The sequence below is a fragment of the Bombus impatiens genome, unplaced genomic scaffold (assembly GCF_000188095.3).
Source record: "Bombus impatiens unplaced genomic scaffold, BIMP_2.2 scf_0102, whole genome shotgun sequence".
In the NCBI taxonomy this organism is placed as follows: domain Eukaryota; kingdom Metazoa; phylum Arthropoda; class Insecta; order Hymenoptera; family Apidae; genus Bombus; species Bombus impatiens.
Genome location: NT_176521.1, coordinates 4,768,643 through 4,783,248, shown reverse-complemented (window position 1 = coordinate 4,783,248; position 14,606 = coordinate 4,768,643). Strand labels below are relative to the sequence as shown.

At 34.2% G+C, this 14,606-nt stretch overlaps 1 protein-coding gene across 1 annotated transcript in view; it reads left to right on the top strand.

The window, feature by feature from the left end:
- The window catches only part of LOC100747673 (sex determination protein fruitless), an 86,366-nt gene extending 74,992 nt beyond the window's left edge, over nucleotides 1-11,374 (top strand). Inside the window, exons 6-7 of the transcript XR_004460915.1 lie at nucleotides 2,743-2,747; nucleotides 11,360-11,374. The gene's annotated coding sequence lies outside the window, so the exon portion shown is untranslated. The remainder of the gene's footprint in view (nucleotides 1-2,742; nucleotides 2,748-11,359) is intronic.
- The last annotated feature ends 3,232 nt before the right edge of the window (nucleotides 11,375-14,606 follow it).

The window sequence follows — 14,606 nt, the reverse complement described above, 5'->3', positions numbered from 1 at the left end:
CGCGCGTGGATCGATCGATCGTCGATCGATCACTTCTGTTTCCCCACCGTTTTTGATTCTCTTGGTCGCGTTCGATCCTCCTTCTCTTCCCTCTTCAACTTCTGCGTCGATACCCCTAACTTTGGAACGTTCATCGTATCGTACGATCGTTCGAAAGCGGAACGAAAGATCCACAAACAAAGGATCTACGAGACGTTTAGATCTACGACGTCGATAGAGAGTGTCTGTAAAAACAAAAAAAGCAAGAAGGGAGAATAAAAGTAGAAGAGAAAGGGGATAGATGTGACAAAACGAATGTCCAACGAGCTTGAAAATTAAACGGTCTAATTCTTTACGCAATGGAAGGCTGAAACGCGCGCTGTGATTAATGAACACCGAAAACTCAAAGGGTACTACGAATTATGATTGCGGTCCGTTTAATCGCTGTTACGTGTATCTTAATGTTGTTCGTTTCGTTTTGAGCTGACACGAGACAGCTCGGTTCTACAATCAAACGACAGAAGCAAATTTACAGGCGAGAGAAGGAAGGAGATATTTCTTCTCGAGTGTTGTTAGGTGTCGACAGTATTCGCGTACGTGTGTACGATGTCCCTGAGCAACAATACGGAGCTGTACATAATTTGGAGAGGAACGGGTGTGTATTCGAGGCGATATCCTGTTCGGATTTCTTTTCGTCAAACTCTAGAAAATATGGATTTTGACGAGGATTCTTATACTTGTTCGTCGATACTTGCTCTCGAATCGACCTCGTTGTCCTCCCCATCGATACGTGTAATTACATTTCTCTTTGGACCAATAATCTTCGTCTATTAAAGTAATCGTTGTCGAGGCTCGTTAAAGTACCTAAAAACGAAGAAAAACAAACACAAGTACACACAAGTCTCTCGTCGGTGTAAGGATCTTCGAGCGTGTGGTTCCTAAGTTAACTCGTAGAGGGTCGAGTGAAGCTCGAGTCAAGTCAGCGTGGAAACTTATGTGATACCGTATTAAGGGCCGATAAGTTAAGCTTTTACTTTTGCGTGTTGCGTGTTGTGATGTGGCAGAGAAAACGTGTTTCTACGAAGCGCGCGGAACGGAAACGTCGATGATGTTTCAAGTGGCAGTCGAAGCGGAAGCCACGTACGTCACCGCGTATACTTAGCTCCTTTTGCTTTTATGTATGATACAGTAGAACTCTATTTATTAATTAATTAAACGAAATTTTAGATCTAATTAATTCTCTAATCTGATTATTAATCAATTAAACTAAATTCAGAAATCGTTTCGGTTGAATTTGTATGAACTTTGAAGGACGAAGGCTGGATCGATTCTGTTATATTTATACGTTATTATCGTATCGAATTACAAAAAGTATTTGCACATATCTTTATTCTCTAACGAGGTATCGATTTTTACAGTCGCATGAAAGTACTACAATTAATGGTATCGATCTTTTTTCGTCGTATGAAAATACTATTAATAAATAATACTTGGACCTAATTAATTAGTACGTAAATGCTATGATAAAAAATGTGCGAATAATTTTTGTAGTCACTGTATAACGCACATGTATTTCAAAAGTGGAACATTAGAAACGTAACATTTGACTATTATCTCCTAGAATCTATTTTCTTTTTTCCAATGTTATATGTTTACTAGATCATTCCTTTAATAATTCATAGAGCCACGTCACTTTTGAAATACCACGCGAGAAGTTGTTATAAGGAAAATTTATTTATTTAGAATTACGTCATGAGGGTACCAAGAGAATTTCTCCTACGTACGAGCCATTCAGAAGTTACGTCGATCAACTACACAGATAGGAAAATAGAGAAATTACGAACTTTATTCTGAAAAACTTCCCTGGAAATACACATCCATTTATATTATTTCCTTGATAAACAGATTTATGAAAGGAAACAACCTGCTCCTGAGAAAGATCCTGGCTAACGAAATTGTGTAACGAACAGTTGATCGGTTTCGCTTCTAGGCAGCCCGTATAACGAACTATTTCTTCGTTGACGGTCTTAGATAAATGGAATTCCACTGTACGGAGATTCTCTGGTCATATTTATTCTCAAATTTAGCTCCGTTGGGAAGGTGAAATATAACTACCCTCGAGAACTATTCTGGAATCATCCGAGTGATTAGTATACACGTTGTCGCGTGGTTACTTCCGCTTCCGAGACCGCGATTAGCGCTCGATTCGGAGTTCCTCGTTTCGACGACGTGGCCAGCTGATCGAAATCGTTCCGCCCTGTGCTTTACGATCACTGTAAATGCAAAAGAAAAAAAGAAAAAAAAAATAGAATTGTGATGGAGACGAGCTGTCATCGCAATGACAAAAATAGAAGGTTGTGACGTTCGTTGGATGGACGCGGTATCGTCGAGTGGAACTCGTGCACACGACCAAAATGGAAGTAGAGTATACATGCATACGGTACACGTACACTGAGACAGAAAGGCGTACACATAGAACAGGACACGAACACACATTACCTATAACGTATAAATATAAATATGGAACTATATATAGATAGGTAGATAGATATATACGTGTACACATCCACGTGTCGGCGGCCTGGCGCGTCAGAAATCGCGAATTCGAGCAAAGACAGTGTTTGACTGCCCCGGATTTATCGACCGTTCCTCGATCGATACCACGAAGAAAGGTGTCGAGAAGCAAATATCCCTGTTTCGTCCCACGACTACCGTAGACAACGGAGTAACTGAAGAACCGAGTTTCAACGCTCCAACAACTAGGTAAAGTTTCAACAATTTCCAGATGCATTACGTTTATATCCTTCGAGATTACACGTCGATGGATTTTTCTATCGATTTGTTTTCTTTCTTTATTTCTTGCGTATTACACGCGATATTATATTTCTTCCTCCTTAAAGTTGAATAATTATCGATATCGACAGGTGTAAATTATTTTGACTCTTGAAATTATAAACCTGCGTGTGATTTCAAGATCGCACGTATCGTAACGTAGATTCGATGGTGGTTTCAAATTGTCTTTGACATCGATATGAATTTTTCTACACTTTAATTATCATCGATATTGACATTAATTTGTAAATAATTTTTGTTACGAAAGTTTTGGATATTATTATTAGTAATCAAGGAAATATTAGTAATTAATAAAGATTTTAAAGTAACAAGGTCTATTTATAGGATTTATAGGATTTACGGGATTGATATAATTGTTTCCTAATGTTCATGTTAATAATTTTCGTGCTAGTGTTGGCATATCGTCTCGAGATACGATATCAGCATCTGTAGATTACAGATTGATTTGATTTTGTAGAAATCTTATTTATATTAATATTTTTCAAGTTCAAATTGCGATGTTCATAAAACAATATTGATACCAGTATTCGTCAATCAGTTTTAATTTGAAAGATTGCTCGTTATTATGAAATCATAAGACAACTTCAGCGACTTTAAATAGAAACAGGACCTATTTTGCGTCTTTTAACGATTCTGTTATGTAATGTCCACAAAGAGCATTGAAAGATGGTAAGCTTGAACTTTAGAAACGTGGGTCGTAAAGTGCTTTCTCTTAAATGAAACATTTTCTTGTCACTTGTAATGAAACCTATACGAAATGTATTTTGAGATAGAATTGATGGATTAGCTCTGATAAATGCAAAGTAAAAATCAATAACTCTAATATAGCATGCAGTAATTTCATAAAAAAGCATACTTAAATATATGAAATTTGAAATAAAAAAAAGAACCTATAAATTAAGATAATATTTTACAAACAAAAATGTATCACGAAGCTAAAGAAACATAATTTTTTGCAATTTTCGCAGAATTTCGCAGTTTTACTAATATCGACATAAACATCAGATGAGGATCAGTTTAGTTTTAGAAAGTTGTACTTGTTTTGAACTAGAAATTGATGGATTGGTTCGAGCTCGATCCCTGGAAGTTTCAAAATTTCAAGACCCCGATGTCGTTCTGTGAGCACTTTTTAATTAAAAAGTGATAAAGTGATGATCGATGATACTGGTATTATCACGTTTGAAGCGCAAACTGATTTTAGAACATGAACTTTTACATATTCTCGAATTAGAAGCTAATATATCGGCTCGTTTCACTTTCTCAAAGTCGGACTTCTTTCAAAAGTCAGCGTTTTATTAAAGTTTTCCACGTTACCTTTTACTACGAGCTAATAAAATAGTAATTTAAAGTTTCGTAGTTTCTACCATCTTCATTTCGCCACGTGTATTGCAATTTTACGATATTTTTATATTTATTACGCTTTATAATGGAAAATACGTGCAATGATGATAATCTACGTTTGAATTCTTCGAGTTTAATCTCATTACGTCGTATATTTTTATACTTTCTTTTCTGAATTCGTAGCTGCCACACCGAAGATGATTGATAGCGACATTAAATATTCTCACATAATGATATCAGCTATAGGACGCTTCTACATTTTTCTTAAACTTAGAATTAGCAAAAGCTTAGCATTTTTAAGTATACTCATCTTCTCTATTGAGATTTCGATAAGAAAAGTGACGTTTATCAGAGAGTACTGCTACAAACAAAATTTTTCTAATAAAAAGTTCAGATCTCGCTGCGTGAAATGAATTTTACAGAGAAAGCTTCGAACAGTCGTATCTTTTCATAAAGTTAGAAAATTTGTTATAATGTTATAAAGTTATTTTCGTGATATAAAGCTATTTTCATAAAGTTTCGAAATATAGAATAAATGATAAAGATTCGATATAGGTTGAGAATAAAATTAAACAGGATATATTTTAATAGAAACGAAGAGGATCAACTCGCAAGTAAAAGGAATTCCACTTTATTACGATTAATTCGTCCGAGGAAAATTCATAAAAGTAATTGAGCATTATTCCTTCCAAGGGGAGATGTTACTTTGCCCCTCAAACAAGTCAATTTTAGTATTTTTTATCACATTATTATTTATTATTATCCCTTTTTTTCTTAATAACTTTCTCGGGTATTTGTTATTAACAGAATCCAAGATGTTCGTGATAAAAAAGTTCCCTTTATCCTCGGAATGCTGCTTCGTCTCTTTATTCCGGCTACAAATTCATCTACCCTCACCCTTTGTCAAGTCTTTTGCTATTTATTCCTGCGCCAGTCTTCCTAGACGTAATTCATAATCGAACCCTTTTATCCTCTTAAAAGTAAAGTTACCCAATAATTGTCATATTTTTAATAAAAGATTTATCGTTGAAACGCGAAAAGGGAGAGCAGTGAATTTGAGTTTCGGCCCCAATTAAACTGAGAATTTTTCTTGACACGCGAAATTTCCGAACAATCAGACGCTGACAACTAAATTAAAACTTTGTTCCAACGATGTTTTTTTTCCTGATTTTTCCTTTTATACCCTACTCGCGACAAAGTTGACAATCGCCTCCCCCTCGTGGAAAATACGTGACTCTCGTTGATGATCGATTGTTTCTCGTTGCATTGTTTTTAAAATTCCAGCGACAATTTTTTCGTTGGATCTTTAATGGGTGGAAAGCTGCTCTGAATTAAAAATATTCGGAACTTTCGAAGCAAAGTTTTGCCTACGCGAATAGATTTCCAAGCGATTTCTGCTTGATGACATTTCTGAAACGATTCTCTTGTCTCAAACATAGGAAAATTTTTGGTAACTCTAGAATTGTAATTAGAGTTTGACGTTCATCCCTACTTATTAATAGCATTTGATCGCATCGCCGATTTCAAATAAACCGTCTTCCAGAAATAAATTAAATTTTGTGAAAGTTTTTTAGTGATTTTATTGCAAGAATACGTTGATAGAGAAGACATAAATCTGTAGATATTAGAATTTCTTGACTGTTTGTATTTTTACAACATTAATGAATTATTGTTATTATAAAGAAGTTACTAATTTTGTGATATTATTTGTATTATTTATTTTCATTATCATTTGCTTTATTATTTGCATGACTTCCATTAACACGTTCAGTTTTACGTGCGATAATCATCTGATTATCGAAAATCACGATAAATATTTATCAAGTGTATACTCGAAATAGAATTAATTCATTTATAGTATCTTCGAATTATGAAAAACACATTTTTGCAAATTTACAAATTGCAAAAACTTAAGAGACGCACATGCCTTTAAAGAAATTAAGGGATCAGAAGTACTGTTGAAAGGTTGTATAACATTTTTAGAAAAAAAAAGCTGTCCTTGAGAAGAACATTGAACGTTCATCGGTTTTCGGATGAATGTAACAAGATAGATTAGACAGTAATTAAATAAAAAAAATGTTGATACGAATTCTCTTGTACGTTAAAGCGTTTGCACTCTAAAATTAATATTTATTTTTCATTTTCCTTTTTGTAGGAAGAACATTGACAAATTGGTAGCCGCGTTTCAATATTCAACAGAGTATCCTTTGTGTTGCTTCAATTTTAAATTTCAGTTTTTCTAGCAGAGAGATTTAATAGTATTGACACCAGACGTATTTTGATTTTTGACTCACGTCAGATTTCCATCAACGCATACACGCCATGCACATGACGGGATACTTTCAGAAATTCACCAATCCAGTATTTGTAACGCATTATAAACGTTTTCCATCGATGCCGATGCCTGTGGCATCTATCTATTCACCATGTATTTCTACGCACACACTTATCCTAGTAGAAGCGAATATCAAATAAATCTCGTATGCGTTTTCTTTCTTCCTTTTTTTTTTTTTACAAAATTAAAAATAACTCTAGTGACACTGGTAAGAAGCTGCAGAGGCAAAATCAAGTTTTCTATTTACATCAAATTAAATGTATTTTTTAGTTATCATATATAACATATAATCGTGTTGCTATAGTTTAAGAATTCAGTTTTATTTACACATGTTTATGCATTTACGAAAAGTTTCAATTTACTGAATGAATTCTCAACGTGAAACGAAGAAAAGATCTGAGATATATATATATATATATATATAAATAAAGATGAATAATTCTCGAACAGACCTCTTTGAACGAAAAGGACATATTCCACATTTTTTACTTGCTTCCGCATCCGAAATGTCCTGCCACGCCTTGGATAAGAAATGTTGCATAAATTTGTATTTATTCGTCAAACTTTTTTCAATGCAATGGTTATGTTGATTTTTATTATTGTAAAAATGATTCTACGTACCAGTCTTTCATTTTTGCACGTTACATATTTTCTGACGAGTCCGTGGCTTCTCCACTTTTCATATAGATATTCATAAATCTATTAAATCGTTCATTCGGAGACAAGTGTACAAAGTTTTTAAATGTTTTCACGGGAAACGGGGTACCGGGATTTTAAATTACTAAAATTGCAGCTTCACGTTCCGACCATTTCTTATGGAAAGTCTGAATTAAATAACGATCGACATTAAGCAAACAATAATAAATATTAGAATGAGTTTTATTCACCGTTTCAAATGGTCAAAGAGTCGTTCGCTTGAATAACGTTATTGCTCCGTTAAACATAAAACATTTCCAATTTCCTGCGAATACTTTTCAATTGTTTTCGATGCACCTTCTTTCCTTTAAAATATACTTTGTTTATGCGGTAAAATGCTCGATATAGAATTTCTTTTTAACTAGTGACAAGTAATCGTTAAAATATCTATAACTTTCGATCATTAACAGACAGTTCGAAAGAACATTAAACAAACTTTATTCAGTTAAATAACACCATAAAACACAACAAAGACGAAAATATTCCGAATATTTAAATAATTAATTAATCTTCGTAATCTACGAAGGTTTATGCATTTGCGTGAATTTTAAATGTACACGAATCTACACAACTAAAAATATTTCTATTTTCCAATAAAGCACCTGTCTCTTAGACCCTACATTTCATTTCCAAACTGATATCTAATTTTTGTTCGTATGAAAGTACTACTAAGCGATACAAAATGTAATATACTTGGACCTAATAAATTAATGTATGATATAATAAATACACTGATGTGCAAATACCTTTTGCAATCACTAATACAAAATATTAAGTGTGTCTTTTTTTTTTTTCTTTTTGTTTTTCGCGAAACAACTTAAGGAACATTTGGTATCGAGAGCAATAATTCGGTCGGATGGCGACGGCCTGTCGCGAGAAATCGAACCTCCTCTTCTTTTAAACGACCGCGTTTAATCGCGTAGGAACGTGTCTCTCTCTTTCATGTGCGCCGAAAACCGCGTTTCGTATCTCGTTGGCGTGTACAACGAGTGTACGAAGCACTCGTAGCTGATCGAGACACCGGTGAAATGGAATTCCAAGTCTTTAAAATGTTGCCACCGTGTGGAAGAGAATGAATTTTCTGGTATTGGAGGATCTGAATTGTGCCACGGTGGCCGGCTGAAAGCTTCAGGGTGGGTTGCTTGTCTGAAGAAAACCGAGCTTTTTGTTTTAGAAGAATGTTCGTAACACTGTATTCAACATTATTTAAATAAAATTTTGTTCCAGTTTTACTCAATCGACTGTGAATGTTTATGCAAAGTCGTGTTCTTACTCCAAGAGCAAATGGAATCTAAATACTATAGCGAGTATTTTATTTTTATATATGTGCTATATTTTTTATTAGTTCTGTGTATATATATACAGGATGGTTGGTAACTGGTGGTGGTAAGCGGAAAGGGGGTGATTCTACGCGAAAAAAGAAGTCGAAAATATAGAATACAAATTTTTCGTTTGAGGTTTTGTTTTCGAGAAAATCGACTTTGAATTTTCGCTCGGTACGCGTGCGGTACGTTATAACGGATTTCACCGTAGATCGTTGTCTCGATGGAAAAATTAAAAAAAAAAAATTTTTATTCTATATTTTCGACTTCTTTTTTCGCGTAGAATCACCCCCTTTCCGCTTACCACCACCAGTTACCAACCATCCTGTATATATATACACAGAACTAATAAAAAATATAGCACATATATAAAAATAAAATACTCGCTATAGTATTTAGATTCCATTTGCTCTTGGAGTAAGAACACGACTTTGCATAAACATTCACAGTCGATTGAGTAAAACTGGAACAAAATTTTATTTAAATAATGTTGAATACAGTGTTACGAACATTCTTCTAAAACAAAAAGCTCGGTTTTCTTCAGACAAGCAACCCACCCTGAAGCTTTCAGCCGGCCACCGTGGCACAATTCAGATCCTCCAATACCAGAAAATTCATTCTCTTCCACACGGTGGCAACATTTTAAAGACTTGGAATTCCATTTCACCGGTGTCTCGATCAGCTACGAGTGCTTCGTACACTCGTTGTACACGCCAACGAGATACGAAACGCGGTTTTCGGCGCACATGAAAGAGAGAGACACGTTCCTACGCGATTAAACGCGGTCGTTTAAAAGAAGAGGAGGTTCGATTTCTCGCGACAGGCCGTCGCCATCCGACCGAATTATTGCTCTCGATACCAAATGTTCCTTAAGTTGTTTCGCGAAAAACAAAAAGAAAAAAAAAAAAGACAAAAAACAAAAAATATAAGAAGGATGAAAAAATCGTTTCTGTACATAGTAACCGTGAATTGTGAAACGCATACAACTCTCCTGAAGCACATTGTGACACAGCGCGAGAACGAGAGAATGCGAGAGCGAAAGAGACAGAAGAGAGATTGGATTATAACAAATTGTGATAACGCGAGTGAAGAACGGAAGTCGGTTCAGCACCTTTCGTAGGCAAAATTTCGCGGCTCCATGTTTGCGTTTGGAAATAGCACTATTATTGCGACAGATGCGTGCTCCGTAGAGATTCTTACGGCAACTTGAAAATATAGCAACTTCCAGAATACTGAAATACAAATAATTAGCAGAAATATATAAAACGTTTAAAACAAAATATTCGTTCGAAAATAAATCTCCGTTCAAGTTCTACTTGTTTTTAATTATGTACCTACGAAAATATAAATTTGCACGAACGTCCGCAATCTATTTCTGAGCGTATGCATTTCGGTTGTCGAACGTTTCGTCAGAACGACGGTTCATCGGACCATGTATCCTCTGTAATCATAGTCTAACGAATATGATGAGAATATATCGCGAGTAAGATTCTGAAGTCACAGAACCGACACGTTCTCGTCGCGACAGCTAAAGGCCGGATTCATTGCACCACAACTCTATGTAATTGTATAAATATCATCGGTATCAAAAGTGTCAATATCTCGTGTTTCTTGATGGTACTTAAGATAAATCCGCAGCCCACTCGGGCAGCCGCGACTGTTTGTTGATATTATTTCCGGATCCGGGGGTTGAAAGCTGCGATTCCGCTCCTCGAGATGATTTTTAAAAATGATTTCCGTGTCGACCGAGTATGTTTCAATCGCATAGATCGATGCTACTTAGTGGTTTTCACACAGTCGATCTCCCATGGAGATTCGATCTGTTAAAAATGATATTAATAATGTCGATGTGTTTTTAACAGTTTTCGGATCTGCGACTGTGTGCAGCGATTTTTCATGAGAAAGTGAATCGGAAATGTAGTGTAAGAGTTTCTCATAGAAGATTCAGATTTTTGGTAAATTGACTATGAAAATTATTTAAAACACGCTGCAAGCGTTGTTCACATTATTGATATATATTTTTCAATTTTAATTTAATTCAAACCTTTGTTGCCATCCACTTAAAGATTCTTCTGCTTCAATGAACAACATAGGCGTTTAGTATCTTTACCAACAAATGGCAGTATTTTTAATGGTAGGTTATAGTATTAATTTTTAAATGATTAATAACGTTAATGTCAAATTTGTCTCTTCAAGAATCGTGTTATAATCTTTTATATTGATGTTCCTTGTAAAACCATGCTTCTCGATCATTATACATGCATCGACTAAAGTTACGAACAATCTATAAATTTCGAAAATTGGATATCTCGAAAGCAAAGTTTCCTACGAGAGAACTTTACTCCATTTCTGATGAATTCTTTCCGGAACTTCCATATCTATGTAACATTGTTCGGTTCGTAGCAACAATTCCAAAGAAAACTTTGATAAAGTCATTTCAGAGCAGCATCGTCGTGAACAGTTTCGGCTCCTGGTGAAAGACCGTACTTTCTCGTGGCACGTTCCTTCCTTTTTTGGCCCGACCTGCGACTCGAGCTGAAAATCTTTTTTGTACATAAAGTCCGTGTTTGAGAGGGAGAGAGAGAAAGAGAGAGAAAAAGCGAGAGAGAGAGAGAGAGAAAGAGAGAGAGAAAGAGAGAGAGAGAAATGGAAGCTCCATGTGGGAGCCTGCCATGAAAGCGCTCCATGTGGTCGCAAGTCCTGGGCCGACCTTGCGTATAAACCGATTGCTCGTTTATATGCGATGTATTTTTGTGAACAGTATTGAAAGTGCTGCTAAGTTGTACAGTCGTCATATGGTGAATGTATTATGATGTACCTATAATGTACATAGATATATTTAATTAAAGTGACTATGAATTTGTGTAAATCATCTGTTTTCTATTTTCACCCTCTGTCGTAATTTAAAGGGGATGTTGCAGTAAGAAGATAGTTCCATTTTATTTGAATAATATCATTTAATAATTAATATTGTTTACTTAATTAATAATGTAAAAAAAAGTAATTCGAAGGATCTAAGAAATAGCAATTTAAAATCCCGAAAAGTCGCATCACAGCATCTGAAAGTCGTATAAATTCATAATCAATCGATATTCGTAGTAATAAACTTTGACATTTTCGAATATAAAACCTTTGAATATAAAAGTCTACACATCTTTTCCTCTTTCAATAGATGCAATTTAAATATTGAGGCTGTTTTCTTATTGCTGCGAACCCATCAATTTTATTCGCAATATTAAATCGCTATCGTCTTTCAGACATGAAATTTGTTATATTTTCGAGATAATTAATTTCTTGGCGTGTAATACACAAAATATATAGAGTAGACATTTTTATTCGTCATTTTTCGTAATTTTGTTTAATATCCGGAAATTCGTATCCATTCGTTTTCCAGATTTTTTATTTCGTATAAAATATACTCGGATTAAAGATACCATCTATGCATCATTAATTACGTCGTTACCATTGGGAATCATTAGTGAGGAAATGCCGAAATTCATTTGTAAAAGAGAAAGTTTGTATGGAAAATATGTAGAATGGAATATTCAATTTCTCAACTTTGATCGTACTATCATAAATCTTTAATCTCTTCATTTGAAAATTTCCAAAATTCATCCGCATAAATGTATTAAAAGATCTACAGAATACAATGTTTGAATTATTCGTAATTAACTGTACTGTATTAAGATTCGATCACTGTTGGAGAAATTTTCAAAAGTCATCTATATACCAATCCCTCATTTTTAATTATTCTGCTATTGACCTTCAACCTCTATCATTTTTAATTATATTATCTTATATAATTATTAATATATTATTAATATATTAATTATTAATATATTATATAATTATATTTAATACCCTTATTTTCCGAGGTTCGTCCTCATTTCAAGTTTATGTCATTACGATATAAAGAATAACTTGCAAATGAAAAGTCCAATTATTTATTTCTAATCATGCCATTAACAAACTTTAAACTCTATTCGAAACTTTTTTAAATCAACTACGTCTTAAATGTCCCATTGTTTCTAACCGAACTACGATAACCGATGGCTCAGGTCAAGCAAGAATACCCCCGAGTAAAAAAAAAAGGAAAGGCAAAAGATCTCGAACAGGTAGTGCTTTTTCTTAAAGAATCTACTGTGTAGGACTTGGGAAAGGTAGGTAAAAGTCGTTCTTTCGATAGTGTAAGAACTGCTTCCGGGAGATTGTCGGGTGAAAAGTTGGCAGGAACGAGCGTTGCCCGAATAAACGAGGGAAAAACAGATAGATTTGAGAGAACAGATTCCCACTCGAATATACGATGCTTTCTTTGTCGTCGTTATTTCCATTTAATCGCGATTTAATACGATTTATGAGCCGAGAGATTATAAATATTTTCGATGATATTCATTTTGCCCTTTGACTGTTCTGAATATAAGTAGCGATCGAACGCAATAATTTCGATTCCAACTTTTATTACGCAAATCGCCTATAATATACGTCTTGCTTATTTTAAATAATAATGTAGATGGTACGTTGTACATTTTCATGCAACTTTTACGATCGAATTAAATGCATTCGCCATTACGTCACCTTTATCTGTCGTTTTATGCTATTTCCTTTGGTAATTATACGCTTTAGTGGCTTTTTTGCACAGAACAAGGAAAGATTTTAATATCTGTTGTAGTTTTAAATTTCAGTTTAATTTACTTAATGTTCAAGATCCTGTTGATTTTTTGCTTTTTTCAACGAAAATTAGAAACAAAATTGAAATTAGTTACGTAGCACAGTCACGTTTGTTGCTATCTTATCGGCAGTTTTACGTTAGTTCAAAGATCATGTAATACTTCAGGGGGCCATTCGAATCTTTCATGACGAACGTTTTAAGCAAATACGATGTTGGCGCTATGTATTAGTATATTGAAATAGCTTGAATTCTTTTAGTCAACATTGACGTAACATCATTTTTCACCGTCAGAGAAAATGGTACGTAGATCCTATCGTGGCGATAACTCGAAGAATCAAGTTTCGAATATTTTTCTACAAAACTCCTAGAATTTTGATTTCTTTCGTATAAATTAGTAATAAATTTCGATTAATCGTAAATAATTTTTTTTCACATAATTTGAAGAATAATTCGAATTTTAGCGCGCGAATAATCCGAAATTTGTCATTAATTTCGAAATTAAAAGTAATTTTTTGAAATTCATTGTTGATTTATCTTACAAAGATAAATGGTCATTAAATCCTTGATTAGTTATAAAAATACAATATTTTTGACATGGAAATAACTCTACGAAGAAGGTCTTGATCTTCCAGATAAATTTTCAAAGTATATTATTCATTCGTTTGATAAATCTACTTGAAAATAAGATCTGGTTAATCAAGAAATAGTAACGTTTCTAGTACAGATAACACATCAAAGAAAATCGTGATTTCTTCGATAATTTTTCGCAACTGATTCCTTTCATAAACAAAAATGCTTAGTCATAAGTAATCAGCTGCCGTTTCATTGCATAAATAATTACCAGTACATATGTACTTGGTAATTTATAAAATCTGTATTAACTTTTCGTAACACAATAAGCTTCGTTTTACGCATTGTTTTTTCTACTTCTTTGCAACGAAGAAAATCCCAAGAGAATCGACGAAGAGTATATGAAAGTCAGTATAGAAAGTCTTCCTGAATCACTTAAACAGTGACTCATTTTCATTTTAAATAATGCTTCAAAACAAAAAGATTCGCGTAGCAGCTGCTGCTTTTAAATCAAGTGTTTTACGACCGGTAAATCGTATTCTACGCTGAATGCATTTCTTCCAGAATGGAAGATTACCTTCTCCTGTTATTTCTTAAGTACACAGTTTCGAAGAACGATGGGTACGTTGCACAAAGCGTAATGATATGAAAAGCGAGATATCGTGACGTGATGGTCGAAAATTTCCTGCGTCATCGACGACAACGAGAGAGAACGAATCTCCGAGTTATTTGCCTTGTTCTAAACAGGCTCAATGACTAACTGGTTAATTGTTAGCTATGGGATCGAGGTTATTCTACAGAGTGATCAAAGAAAAGAGACTCGGGGAATGAAAAATTAACT